Source organism: Phaethon lepturus, unplaced genomic scaffold (genome assembly GCF_000687285.1).
Source record: "Phaethon lepturus isolate BGI_N335 unplaced genomic scaffold, ASM68728v1 scaffold55267, whole genome shotgun sequence".
NCBI lineage: Eukaryota > Metazoa > Chordata > Aves > Phaethontiformes > Phaethontidae > Phaethon > Phaethon lepturus.
In genome coordinates, this window is record NW_010550839.1 from 1 (window position 1) to 11,215 (window position 11,215).

Genomic DNA, 11,215 nt, shown 5'->3' on the forward strand with positions numbered 1-11,215 from the left:
GGGCCGCGCAGCCCCCCAGGCCGGCCCGGGGCGCCCAGTTACGTCTCTCTGTGCCTATTCACTTATCTATGTATTTATTCCTGGCGTGCACATGGATTTTTCTGGCCGCGCTCCTCCGCGGAACAGGCACGGAAATACCCTAATACTCCCTTTTAGCGGGAATTTCTCCCTTTCTGTGCAAGGGAGTGTGTTAGCCCCAACCCCGGGGTGTCGGGAATTTATATTTCTGCACCGGCACCACGGTTCGGGCAAGTGGAGGTTAAACCATCCACAGGGTGACCCTGGATTCACATGCAATATCCATCTCCAGTGATGTCAGCGCACTGTATGAGAGTAATAGGACCTCCCATCCAAAAGTTCCCGCAAGCCAGCAATGAAACAAAAAGCCAATTTGTCAATCTGCTCTTTGAAGTACGGTGTGACTACTTCTGTGAACGTTTCCCCTGTAAAACAGAAACGTCGAACACCATGACTGTTCAAGCCTATCACCCTGACAGGTTTTTGCAGCCACTCAGTTGAAGAGACTCAGGAAAGTAATATAAAAGAGGACAAACTAAATGATCCTTTGGAACAGTCGTCTTTGCTTCTTAGTCACTATAACCAGGAAATAGTATGAAGTGGAGAATTTCCAATGTTCGTTGGCTCCCCGAAACTCAGCGTGTTTTATCATCTTCAGACTTCTCTACTAGAAAAAAAATAAAAATACTTACATGCCATAGATCAGGATGGTGTCCAACTACCTGGAGTTTACATTTCACAAAGCTTATTCCCCATTTTAATAAAATGTTTATTGATGTTACTGAATCAGTTGGTGGGCTCCAAGTGCTCAGGTCCCTGCCTTTAAAATGTAAAAACTGTGTTTCTGAGGATGGTTTTAAAAAGGCTCTTTGTGGTTTACAGTGTGATTTCCTGCTGTTTTATCAAGATTAATAAACTTGTGGAAACCAGGCAAAACTAGAAACTATACATTCCCCTTCACCCCTGTTGCATTTCCCAGCCGTATCTCCTGACAGCCTTAGCATAATGAATAGGGATCCACAAGCAGTTCCTGCAAGTCTGAGAGTAATGCCAGAGCCTGGAATGAAGCATTGCTTTTTTACCAGTAATGACACGCCTCAAAGCACTAAGTGATTCGGTTTCAGTCATGCAAACACTGTATTAATCATTACAAGATATGTTTCTAAACACCTATTTGAACGGTATTATGCTATACTGCATTGATAGTAGAGTTGCAAAATATTAATGTTGTGACACGAATGGGCACAAGAAGAGCTACAGCTTCCTGTGGTCAGAGGAGATGTAGCTAAGAGGACAATTCTCCAGCAATTTCTAAAATCATCAGGATGCCTAAAATGATGATGAGAGAGGTGCCTAAGTACTAGTCACATGTCTGCATCGTTAGGTATTTAAATGTGTTAAGTATCTGACTCTAAGCCAAATGGACTTGGACCTTACAATTCTGAACAGCATAATGCCTGAATGGCTTTTGAAATCCTGACCTTAGTCTCCGGTTGCATCCATCTATATTTTAGAGAAACTGTGGTGTGCTGCCTTGTCACGACTGAATACCTGGACAAAGCACCCTGTGGCTCCCTCATGGCCTGGGCACCTGGGTTTCTGCCTCATAGAGGATGAGCTGGGCTGTGCTTGGGTCTTGTTCTGGCGTGCAGTTAGACTGTGGTGGAGATACACACACAGAGTGGAGAGCCACAAATCCTCTCTGCGTGATGTCCTCTAGTGTGAAATGGGACTCATTTTACTTCCCAATAACTCACAGGGTGCTTATCAGGGTAAATAAGTAAATAAATTTAAATTTATAGGATTGTCTGGAGATATGTAAGAGAGGCAAGATCTGTCCATTCTAGATTAATTTCAGCATTGCCACTAATAATTTTGAAATGAGAATGACGCCAGGTTTAGCAAGCATCATGTATACGGCAGGATTGAAAAAATTAGCCTAAGGATGAGAAGATTGGGGGAAGATGTGGTAACAGCCTTCAGCTACGTAAAAGCTGCTGAAAATAAGAAGATAATAATCTCTTATCCACATCCTCTGAGAACAGCATGTAAGCTGCAGTAAGAGAAATTTAAGCTAAATAGGAAAAAAAGAGTATTTCTAAGGGTAAATAAAGCCTGAGTGAACAGCACCTCTGTCCCTGGAGGCTTTTTAAGTACAAGTTGGACATATTTTACAAGAACAGTTCAGTTCTAGAACATCTGATGGATCTTGCCTTAGAGCAAGGGGTGGACCAAATGACCTGTCAAGGTCCTTTCCAGTCCTGTTTTGTATGTTTATGTTCAAGATGCTACTTGCATAGGCAAGATTATGGCTCCTCTTTGATCTTCCTATGCCCTTCACCTCTTTAGCAATGCGTATAACCTCCCTTGCTAAGCTTGCACCTCTCCCTGTGATTCACTAGCCTTGCTGCATGCCAGTGAATTTGTTGCTGATGACAGTAAGAAGAAAACAATTAAACAATAAAACAATGTCAATCTGGAGCAGAAATTCTGGGTGGGATCCATCTAACCTCTGAACATGTCATGCACTTTTGTTCTATACTTGCTGATAACTACCTCTGATCTAGTCCTGTTAGACTCTCTTTATAATCGCAGAGAAAAACACATACTTTCAGGCCAGAATCCATCTGACTTGTTTTAGACGTCTTCTTTAGGATGTGACAAATCAAGTCCTCAAGATACCTGTTCTTGCCACCCACTATAAAGTTCATTTAAATGACTGACCCAGTAACATACCATCATACCATTTCTACTCCCTTGGGGCTTCTGACCCTGCAATCTCTCAATCCCTTTCTGCTCCCAAGTATCAGAGCTCTAGTTTATTCATTCCTTTCTTCTTTTTTATTGGAAAGGTCCCACTGAGATTAATACATTCTGTAGCTGTCATTCCGTTAAATTACATCACGCAACACTGAAACATACAGCAAACCGACATTTCAGGTGGCATTACTCCAGAATGGATTTAGGAGAAGAGCTAAATTTACTTTTTGGAGCTAAAGACCATTGACTTGGCTAGGTTGTGCAGAGCATGTTCCATGGAAATCATTTGAAAACTGTTCAGGTCAGAAACTGTTCTACTCATATGTCACATGCTCTTTATTTTTCCTTGGCCTTTATGGCAAGCAACATTACCAGGAACACGAAACGTCTGGTGTCTGTGTGACTGAGCCAAATGTATGTGGGAAATGTTGCCCTTTTCCAACAATGGCAATTTTTTTAGGTCACACACACAGAAGTCACTGTCTTAGACACCAAAGTATACAGTGCATGTCTTGAAAATGTCCACCGCATCAGAGACACTGTGAGCAGCCAGCTCTTGGTTCTGAGGTCTTGAGAACATCTGTCCTTTCTCCCCCTTATAGTAAATGATGTTTGAGAAGGGGAAACTTCCAAGAAGGCCCTGTGGTTTTCTGGCTTGCAGGAAAGGGAAATGCACTTTTATTTTCCTGCTGCATTGATGAGCTGGGTCATGAGGACGTGAAGAGGGAGCAAGCTCCCATTTCTGTGCTAGGGCAGTGAGAAGGGAAAGCAGCAGGGCTGCATGAAACCACTGAAGTAGGGCTCATCCTTTCTGGAGGAGACACTAAGTGTCTGCTGACGCTTCATACATTTTAAAACCTTTGGTTCTCACTTCCCTATCACTGAAGTCCTATTCTCTGTGTGATCTGTTTGGTCTCTAATTGTAAGAGGCACTTCTACTTTTGTCATTAAGTGACAAAAATCTTCAAATGAAAAGAGAGAGAAATACAAAATTCTCCAGATTCTTTCAGTAATTCTCCAGAACAATTGATTTGCTTATGACTGTAACCCTTGTGTTCCCTTTGTCTTTTGTGTCCAGCTGTGATGATTTCTGATCTTAGCACTGTGAGCTGAAATCTGTAGGACAAGACTGTTAGGCCAATCTCTTCTTGTAGCTGAACTGCGGAATTGCATATCTGGATACTTGCATAATGCTCACCCCGCTCTCCTGCATCTGGGCTGTTCTGTCCAACTCTTCCCCCTGGACTTTATTAGTGCCACATGAAGGCAGCTCTAATTTTCAAAACCTATCCCAATTCCAGCCTCATATGGGGGAATGTTGGCTATCTCCTCTTTTCCAACCAGGGTGTGGACCAGACAGTGTCCTAACTTTGTTGTTGTTCCTACTACGTCTTTCAAGTTTATGAGAGTGTTGCATGATTCATGCCATTTACTACTTGGGGATTTGGGGTTCTGGCTCACTGTGCAGGCAATGGGCAGAAATAGTCATAGCTCCAAAACTAGGTAATGAAAAGGAGTGGCCTGAAATCTGCCCCGAGAATCAGAAAGAGTTGGAGATCTGGAAATCTTGTCCAAGCTCGTTAGGATACCTTTCTGGCTGGGGCACATTTAGTGTGGTGCAAAGCAATTTCTCTCACAGGAGGATCCAGCCAGTTGTTTCCTACAGGTCTGTCAGGTGCCAGGTACATTTGTAGAACTGGAAGGGTGCATCAGTGCCACAAATGCTTCTTCTCTCCTTTGATTGCTTCTGTATCTGCAGACTGGAAATGCTTCTCTCTTCCCCACAGATGCAGTTTTACTCTTCTACCTTGTGGCAGACAAAGCGTCAGTAGGGTAGCTGGAAGGGGAAAGCACTAGACATGTTTCCTAAACAGCTCTTCTTTGTATGTAAATGGAACATCTTTCTCTGCTTTACATTTCCTTTCTTTCCCTCTTTCTTGCTCTCACCATGTGTTCAGCCTGGCTTAGCCCGAGGCCAGCAGACACAATGTCAGATGAGAAAAAACTTCCTGCAGATTTCTTAGTGAACGGGAAGCTGCAGCATCAGTGAGGGCGAGAGGTAAAATCTCAGCAGGGAGAGGTAAAGCAGTCGTTACGGATTCATGGTCCTCAGACATGTCAGGAAGGCAGCAGCCATAAAGCAGGCATATAGGAACTTACTGTGAAATGCCAAAAACCACCTGGACCAATAAAAAATTACGTGTCTGGTCTGTGCCTTTCAACAGCAGAATCCATTATGACAGCAGTAGGACAACACCATTTTTATTGCTTTTGTATTACTGTAGACATCAACTGCGTTTAGGTTGATCTTCTAGCAGCTGTCAGGTCGCCTCACCGGCCTGCTGCTTCTTTAGCACTTACCCTTCTTTTCTCTGGCGATGGATGGTCAGAACAGGTTGGAGGCCGGGGGCACCCAGCAGCGTGTGGCTTTTCATTCAGCTGAATTGGTTGTTACTTTATGTTCTCAAATGTGTGACCTTTCTCGACATGTCAACTTCTTTCCTTCCAAATTTCTGCGATGTTATAAACTGAGCAGTATCCCCCGGGGAGCACAAACCATGAAGGCTCGTCCTAAGAGAAACCTTCTGAAGACGGACTTTGTCAGTGCTCCCTGGGAGCTGATGGCCACAATCGCCCTCTCTGCGTGCCAGATATGTGGCAATAATGGTTTCCATTTGTGACACACTGTTTCAATGAATGGAATTTTAGGGCTAGCATCCACCTATTTTATGGAGTCACTTGATGTGTGGAACGCCAAGCAGACAACTAAACAACTGCTGAAATTCATGAGAATATTTACAAGTTGCTTACTTATTCCCACCCCCAATTCCTGTGTTTCATCCTCCTGTGTCTGTCTCTTCCTCCTTACACTAGAGATGTATCAATGAAAAAAGTACTTCTTAGAGACTATATTTGAACTTGTTGCTGACTTTCTCTTTCTAACCACCTCACCCGATTTGCTGTATCCTAGTTGCAGCCAAGACTCAAAGGTGGGATATTACATCAAACACAGGCACCAGAAATTAATTTCCACTTAAAGATACTACTTACATATGCAGCACGAGAGGATACCATAGCGATCAATTCTACACACTCGATTCCGAAGCAATGGTGCCCACCAACTGGTTGCTCTGGTTGCGGTCATACATATTCCCCAAAGACAGCTTCATCTCTGCTCCTAGTTGTAAGGGCTTCATGAGGTTGTTGCACTGGTCTGCATCAGCAATTGGTTGTGTGTGTTGTTCTGGGGCTCTCGGTATCATCCTGCTCCCGTGCCTTCGAGCGTACTGCTGTCGAATATTTCAGGGGCCCCTGTAACCACCTTGTGATCGTTCACTCATACACACGTCCATATTCGTGAGCCTCTGGCAGTGCGCCCTACACAGCAATAGCTTCTGAATGTGTACACCTATGTATACATACATACATATAATACTTTTACAGTTCCTTTTAATAATAACTACATAATGATGGTCATATTAATGGGAGTTATAAAATCTGTTTTCTTAAATTCATGTAATAGCCTTCCGGTTACAATTTTTTTTTTTTTTCTAATTTTGTGTTTGGATTAATATTAGAAATGTACCAGGTATCTCCAAATCCTGCAGTGGAGAAAGGTTACAGGAAAGAGGAAAACCCCATATAATATATATATTTTGGTAGTTATTATCTACTGTAATGTATGTGAACTCTGTTCCCCAATACTCTCTAGCCATTTGTTGCCCCCTTGAGCTATTAATGTCAGTTTATGCTGACCCTCAACCTTATCCTCCTTGAGCTTCGTATATACTCCATTTTCCATGACCTGTCTACTACTGATCTAGGATTTCCCTGCCTACTGCCTAGGAGTGCGTGGTTTATTTAACCGTCCTAAAACCCACACACTTCCTATGAAATGCAGATAATTCCCTCATTCCCTTAGTCTCTGGGTTTCCATGTCATGGGATCTTAGCCCTTAACTGCTGTTCATGTATGCATATGTATGGGCACTCAGGCCCTTTTTTCTGGGCAGCTTTGATGGAGGAAACAGGGACAGGCAAGTTCACTGCTGCTATCTGGCTCCAACACCACTGCAGCTGCTTCAACAGCAGCCCTCCAGCAGATATTTTTGAAGCCTTCTGTTGGTGTAACATAAAGAGGTTTTTTGAATCTCTCAATTTCATAACATCTCAATTTCATAACATTTCATAAAATTTACAATGGCATCTTCTTTCTCTGAATTAATAGAATTTGCAGACTGCTCAGCACCTAGGATTACCCATTTAAATTCCCATGTGAGCCTGAGGTCCCAGTGAGATGGTGTAGCAAGAAAACTGCAATTCGCCGGTATTATTCTGAGATAAGGCAAGAAAAGAGTTGCTATATTCACCTGCATTTTTATTCTTCAGAGGAGGTGGAGGCTTTAATAATTAATCTTTTAAATGTAAATTTGTTAGGCACATGCAGTCACAATTTTCAGAGTTGCATTAATGTTGTGGTAGAAGAAGGTCTATTGATTGTTAATGGGATTGTTTTCCTAAAATATACCCTGAAAATACTACTCTCATAAATTTTGGACAAAAGCATCTTTTTTTTTCCTCCTGTATACAGTGTAAAATTGTTTATGATTTTCTTCACTCTTAAAAGGAACGTAAGTTCTTCAAACCTGTAAGAGGAAATCACACTGAGTGTTTAAGTGTTTGTGCTCAACATTTAGTAGTTGATGGAAAATAGAAATACTTTTCTGCCCGGGCCATTAGAGCTGCGGTGGGTGCTGTGCAGACTGCTATTCCATTCGTGCTGCTGCCATTCTGGGTCTTGCACCCTTTAATTTGCAAAAGGGGCTGGAAGCCATAACGCAGTTTTGAAGTGGCTGAGATGGTTTCTCACCCCAGTGCAAGTATTTAAAAGTCGTTACGACTATGCGTGAGAGAACGACGTATGCACTCTGGCAGCGTGAGTGGGAAGCACGAGGGATTTTTTAGCACAGTTCTGATTAAATCGGTTTAGCTGCGGCGGGGGCAGAAGTTAGACGCGGTGCTTCAGATGTTTGCCCTTCTGTGAACTGTGACATCTGGTCAGCTGCAAAACCTCTGTGGTCTTGCCATGCTTGCCAGAGATCTTGCCGTGGGTACCCACCTCATACTGAAAAGATTTCCCTTACAACTTTGTCCTATAGTCAGGAAAATGATCGGTCACGCTGGCTACAGAACTAGTCCGTTGACCTGTAGGAAGGAATCCCCAGTTTTCCCTGTAAAGATGCTGGCACGCTTTTCAAGCTGGAAATCTGTGAGTCTGTTTAACTTCCTGGATTCCATCTTATTTTGGCCCTAATCCAGGCTCTGTTTTCAAGTCAAGCATTTCTATTTATAATGCTTACGGAAAAGCGGGATTTGTTTCTTGCACTGAAAGCATTCATAAGAAAACCTCTCTTTTTTAATACTTTTTTTCTCTCTGCTGTGACTCACCAAGGGGGTTTGATGTTCCACTTATTCAGAATTGCAGGGAACAAAATTATAGGCAGCTAGATTTCTAATGGGATTGAGCCTTTCCCCCGGGGGCGTTCTGGATCGGCTACGTGCCTGCTGGAAGGGCTGGTTCGTGGGCAGTTGCTGACAATAGAAGTCTGTGGCTACGCCATTACAGCCATTACACCAGTATAGCTGTCGCTCTCCGCAGAGATAAGGTTCCTGTAGCTTAGCCACGTGCTTACCCTCCTAAATCTGATGCTGTGCTTCAGCTGAAATACTATCTGCCTCCAAGCATGTGTACAGAAAGAGGCATAGTGTGTTTTAAAAGTCAGTCTCTTAAAAGTACCAGAAAACTTTTCTGGCTCCTTCCATGATGCTGAGGATCAGCACCCATGCTGTGCCCCCTTCCCAGGGAAGTCAGAAGCAACATCTTCCCATCAGATCCCTTGCTGTATGGTGTAGTGTGTGAGATTTTTACTTTTTGCACAGAAGTGACTTTATTTCTAAACCTGATTTTCTAAGAAACTGTACCGTAAAGCACCAAGGTTGTGTACAGAAGCGTGTTTTACACTTACTGCTTTTTTGTTCCTTGTGGCGGCAAAAGAAATTTGACGTGGAAGCTCAGTCACTGCCTTCTCACTGTTGGCATCTCTCTGCTAATTCATATATTCTTACACTCTGCTGTAAGATTTGCCTTGGTATGATTTAATGCATACTTGGCCCCAGGACGAAAGACTTAAAGGTGAAGCTACAGTATTTATTTGGTGTGTGATTGGACAAGTCATGGCCCAACACTTCAAGCAAGGCCACTGTGAGAAATGTAAAACCACATCTCTACTGATAGCAAGAAAGAAAATTACGAGTTGTATATTGTTCCACATAGCTAGAAAACATAACTGAGCATCCACAGGAGAGAGAAACACTCCAGGACCAGGTTGGAAACTATTCATTTTGCCAGGGCAATAGGTGTTGGCCATGCCCCACTCCTCTCTCAGGATGAATTAGGACTCCTGGTAGGAAGAAAAGTGAGGTTTCTACAGGAGAACGACTGTTTCTCAGGAAAAATACAAGTGAACAATTCTGAATTCAAGCAATCACAGTTGTGATGTTCGATAACCCAGCCTTTACTGGGTTATTACGTGGCTTCCAACCTGGCTGTAACCAGATCTGACCCAGGGTGCACTAAGGCCAATGATTTGGGGCTGGGTGAAGGTTTGTATTTATTTTCCCTCAAATATCAGCGCTGTGTATTGCGTGTGGTAGATGATTTTCTGAATTCTATTTTACAATACAACAACCACTACGTAATCTCCAACTTGCCAGTGAGGTATGCTACATTTCTTCAATTTCTAAAGTATCTGTCAAAAAGATTGTTAAAAACCCTAGAGCCTGTACAGCTGCTGGCAAAAACGTGACCTAGGAGGACATGGCAGGCACTGCTTTCACTTGTCATAGCGAAATGGTCATACTGTTTTCAATCGTGATAGCCAACTGCTACTACAAAACATCACGCTAGGTAATGTGAGCAGGGCTAAAGGGTATTTATTTGAACGCAGAGAACATTTGGAGCATTATGGGTCATTGCAGGAGATGGATGAGACCAGTGGTTACACAGCATCTCAAGCCCCAGGACACTGGAGGGCCAGTCCAGCCACCTCACCTGGAGCTCTGGAGCCCTTCTGCACCCCAAAAGTTCTGCCCATTGCACATCTGTGTACAAACCCCCTCTTTGTGTTACCACATCCCCATTTTACAGCTGTTTTTTCCCTAAGTAGGCTGCCATGCCAGGCTGGACAATAGCTGGTTGCTACTTACGCAGATTTGAACCAGATTTGGTTCCCGGTGCCCGTCATCAGACAAATTTTCCTGAGAATTCCCTTAGGAATTGCTCCAGTGCTGCTTCACTGTCACACACCTGGGACTCAGGTGAGCTGGAGAGCCCCAGCAGGCTGGGGAGGCAGCAGCCTCAGAAGCGCCGGCGCCCAGCCGTGCCCGTATCCGTCTACCATGGATGAGATACCTGCATTCGTTTATGCAACTTTTACTCACTGGGGATTAAGAAGCCTTTAGCTTCCAGGAACAAGCCCTGTTCAGGAAACACTTGCAGTGAGCTCTGCTTTGCATCAAAACTGGCTTCCCTGTAGGTATTAAAGGTATTAATTTATTAAAGGTATTAATTTATACTAGTTTTTGGTTGATTTATATGTCTTTTATTCTGAATGGGTCAAGTTTTGCTTTGTTCCAGGCTGTAGCATGCACGTCTCCTTGCACCGCTTTGTGATGAGCTTGTCTTCCTTTTTTTCTGTTATAGCTTTTTGCTATAAAGTAAATTCAGAGAACATGTATTTTTTTCAGAAATAAATTCTCTTTATTTTAAAATTCAGACACATGTGCTTTATACCAAAACAGATGGCAAAAGAGACCTGGTATTCATCTCCGGTTTTAAGCAAAACTGTGGTTTTCAGGGCTTTATAACCAGACACGGTGATTTTAATGAATCTTTACAACTTTACGTCTCCCTGCCAATACTCAAGACCGTTTTGCAGGCACTTCAGCAATCTTTCTGTCAAGGGCCTCTCACAACAGAATCCAAGAAATTTCAGAGATTTCCAGGGGTTAAAAAAAAAAAAAAAAAAAGAGAAAGAAAGAAGAAGCAAAGATAGTGTCTTTACAGTGTCATGTTAAATATGGCCAACTCTAAGAAATTTCTGCCATGTGTATTTCGTCTCCTTGGTCTGTCAAAAACAGGTACCGTCACCTCCCAGTTGAGCAAGTCCATATATATATTTTTTCTGGTTAAGATTTGTGTTCAGGCTGTCCTTAGAATCTGTCACCTTTCCATAAAAAAAAAAAAAAATACTGCTTTGCCACCGAGATGCCAGGAACCAAGGACTTTTACTTAAATGATTTTCACTCTAATTTTCATTAACAATTCAATCTTAATTAATTTTCTTTAAAAAACAAGAAAAAAATCCCCAACCTACAAA